This window comes from Moschus berezovskii, chromosome 23 (genome assembly GCF_049115385.1).
Source record: "Moschus berezovskii isolate FMDL1 chromosome 23, NW_MosBer_1.0, whole genome shotgun sequence".
NCBI lineage: Eukaryota > Metazoa > Chordata > Mammalia > Artiodactyla > Moschidae > Moschus > Moschus berezovskii.
The window spans coordinates 42,411,423-42,415,096 of NC_142482.1; the positions used below are offsets into that span (position 1 = coordinate 42,411,423).

The 3,674-nt window shown below is 39.7% G+C and overlaps 2 non-coding genes across 2 annotated transcripts; both read right to left on the bottom strand.

Moving 5' to 3' along the window:
- Positions 1-1,458: 1,458 nt before the first annotated feature.
- TRNAD-GUC (transfer RNA aspartic acid (anticodon GUC)) lies at positions 1,459-1,530 on the bottom strand. Its single transcript has one exon. It is a non-coding gene; the product is annotated as a tRNA-Asp (tRNA).
- Positions 1,531-2,229: 699 nt separating this feature from the next.
- Positions 2,230-2,311, bottom strand: TRNAS-AGA (transfer RNA serine (anticodon AGA)). Its single transcript has one exon. It is a non-coding gene; the product is annotated as a tRNA-Ser (tRNA).
- Positions 2,312-3,674: the final 1,363 nt, after the last annotated feature.

Sequence of the window (3,674 nt, forward strand, 5' to 3'; positions counted from 1 at the left end):
CTCTCTTGTTCTGACAAGCATCAAGCATCTGTGCACCATCTCCATTCTTCAAAATCAACCCCAGATATCAACACATTACTAAAGTCCACCTCTTCTACAAAGGCACTTGGATTGTTTCCAGTTTGGGCTATTATAAATGTTGCTGCTATGAATATTGTTACATATGTTTTTCAGTCAATAGGAGTAAGGATTTTTGATGGGTGGAAACACTTAAGGATGGAATTGCAGAGTCACAGTAATTGTGTGTGTTTAAGCTTTAGTCTGTAATGCCAAAACACTTTCATAAGTGATTGAACCAATTTATATTCCCAAGTATGAAAGAGTCCGGTTGCTTCACATCCTAAACAATGCCTTTTGATATTTTATTGTAACCCTTCAGGTAGGTAAATATTTGTGATGGTTAATGTGTCAACCTGCTGGGTCACAGTGTCCAGATATGTGGTCAACCATTAATCTGTGTTTCTGTGATGTTTCTTTGAGTATGTTTTGAAAGAGATTGAGGTTTAAATTAGTGGACTCAATAAGGCAGATTGCCCTCCATAATATGAATGGGCCTCATCCAACTGCAAGAATACAATGAAATACTGGCTTCCCTTCTAAGAGGGAATTGTGCTGATAGTCAGCCTTCAGACTTGGATCAGTAGCATCAGCTCTTCCTGGGTTGTGGACTTGCTGCCCACTCTGCAGATTTTGGACTTGCCAGCCTCCATTATCACAGGAGGCAATTCCTCAGAATAAATCTCCTTCACACATCCTATTCACTTGTTTCTCTGGTAAACTCTAACAAATCATGTCTGTGATCACTTTTGTCATGTTCCTCCACCCAATTTATATGCATCCAGGGGCACTAGTTTGGAATTGCCTAGTCAGCCAGTTCAGTTGAAGCACACATGAGCCCCGAGCTGTGCCATCTCCCTATCAGCATTTCAGAGTTTGATATCTAGCAGGATGGAGGACTTGAACATGGGCTTTTAGATTTTCTTGGCTCTTTGCTCCAGTACTTCTTTCTGGATGTAAACGGAAGGTAGGTGCCAGACAACCAGAATCTTATTAATTCTCGATGAGCATTCAAAGTCCTATGTCACTTATTCCCCTCTGGGCTTTAAAGTAGCTTTGGCTTTGATTTAAGAACTGAGCTGAATGTTTCTCTTATTAGAGCAGCCAGGACTAGAAAAGACGGAAGCGGGGTAAGGTGCGGTTGTTGCGAAAAACCGGCAGAAGGGTCCCCAGGTAGTTCAGTTATCAGTCCCAGAATCCATCGCTGAACACACAGAATTCTGAAGAAGCCGCAGTAGCGGCGGCAGAATCTGCGTTCCCCTGCTCAAGATCGTTAACCAAAGTGAGTTCCGGGGTTTTTATATGAAAGAAAGAGGGAGTGTAATATTTCATTCTAAACAATGACAACACGATTGTTCGAAATTCTAAAATAGGTGATGAGACACAAAACGTATTAGCAGCCTCCCCGTCGGGGAATCGAACCCCGGCCTCCCGCGTGACAGGCGGGGATACTGACCACTATACTAACGAGGAAGAGTTGCGTAAGCGCTACTTAAAGACATGTAATAAATGTAAACATTGACGTTCTCTCAACTGACAAATTTTGTGCTTTACTTTGTTGATTACCTTTGGCAAATTTAAGTCTAAATTCCCTCGGACTTGTCCGCGACCAACCGAGTGTGGCTCCCGGCCATCTCTCATCTCTCTCGCTCCACCCACCTCTGCCCCAGAGCTGAAACTACAGCCCCAGCAAGACAGCCTGCTCCTCCGACAGTGATGGCGTTGGTTTCTTGGACAGTTTCTTCCCTACTACATTTGAAAGCAACGAATCCAGGCGACCAAACAGTTGGACTTGTGCTTCCACTGGCCGAAGACTGTGACCTGGGAAACAGGGCTGGTTTCCGCAGGGGAAGACAAACCGAAGAACTGTCTTGAAAACACAGGATTCGAGCGGGTTTGGAAGCGAGGGAAACTCAAGGTGTTCCGGAGAACTGTGCGGATGCTCCGCTGGCGGGAAAATAATTAGGTCTACTTATTAAGGTACCTCTAAGTTTAATAATAAAAAGTAATAGAGTAATAATAACTCCCTTTCCCCAAAGTCGCGGAGTTTTGGCCGGGACAAAGAACAGAACGAGTTTATTTAAAATCCCTTGGCAAGGCTGTGGTTTACGTTTCAATTTTCTCTTTCGGCAGATGAATTTCCACCTTATTTCCCTCCAAAAGGCGAGCTGTCGTAGTCGGCAGGATTCGAACCTGCGCGGGGAGACCCCAATGGATTTCTAGTCCATCGCCTTAACCACTCGGCCACGACTACACATTTTCATAATACTTTTTTTTTCAAATTATAGACAAGACAGACCAGAAACCATGTCGACTATCGCCCTACATATAAGAAAGTAGGCTTTGAGAACTGGGGAAGACTTAAAACAAACTGAAATCCACAAGCATGAACTGGATCCCCAAGCAATGGACTGAAATCTGTGTCAGCTCTAGTTGCCCCTGACCTTGGTGGTGCAGGTGTCCTGCAGAAGCCAGAGCCCTTCATTTGGAGCTAACCACACGCATTTGGTCCAGAAAAAGAGGAGCCTGAAGGAGGATCCAGGGGAAGGTGGGGAGGTTACAGGCCCAACTGCTGCCACGTAACAAGATAAGTCCACAGATGAATTAATATGAGTTACAGAATGACTCCTCCTTGACTTTTCTCCCTCCAAATATTCTACAAGAATACCTTTTGGGTTCCATCTAGCCAGAAACACAGAAAAAGGAATTCTGGGGAATGTAGGTCAACCTGGTCAAGTTGCTATAAAGTTTTGGTATTTACTTATATGTAATAACCAATAGCTTACCATTTTAATTACTATAGATTTATAAGTAACTGTATGTCTTGATACATGTATTGTGTAAGTTCTCCAGTTTTGCTGTCTTCAATATTGTCTTATTTTTTAACTTGCTCTACATTTCCAAATGTTTTTGAACCTCTGAGTTAACTTCCATATAATACTTATTTGGAAGATGACTGGGATTTCCTTGAATCTATTGATCAATTTGGAAATAGTTGACATTTTAACAAAACTCAGTCTTACAGAAAAATAAACATAGAATTTTTCTTCATTTAATTTCCACCAGGAATATCTTGTTCTTTTTAATATAGATTTCTTGCAATCTTTTGTTAGATTTATTCCTAGACTTTTATATTTTTGTGCAAATGGAATATTTGATTTTAATTTCCACTTGTTATATACACATACATTTTATATATGGCCTATAATGAAAAGAAGAAACACAGGCAATATTCAAACTTAGCTGAAATTGGGCATCTATATATTACTTCAAATGTTAAGTAGTGATTGAAGAAATAATTTATTGAATAACTCTGTTGCACAATATCACTTTTTAACATTTTAACTACTAACATTTTGTTTTTTTAATTTAATTTAATTTTTTAAATTGAAGTATAGTTGCTGTACAATACTATATAAGTTACAAGTATACAATAGAGTGACTCCCAATTTTTAAAGGTTATACCCCATTTATAGTCATTATAAAATACTGACTATATTCTCCATGTTGTATGATATATCTTTGTAGCTTATTTATGCCTAAGTCTGTTTTAAACAATAACATTTAAATAACAACAGTAGTAATTAATTTTTAGATTAAAATGTTGATTAAGTTTT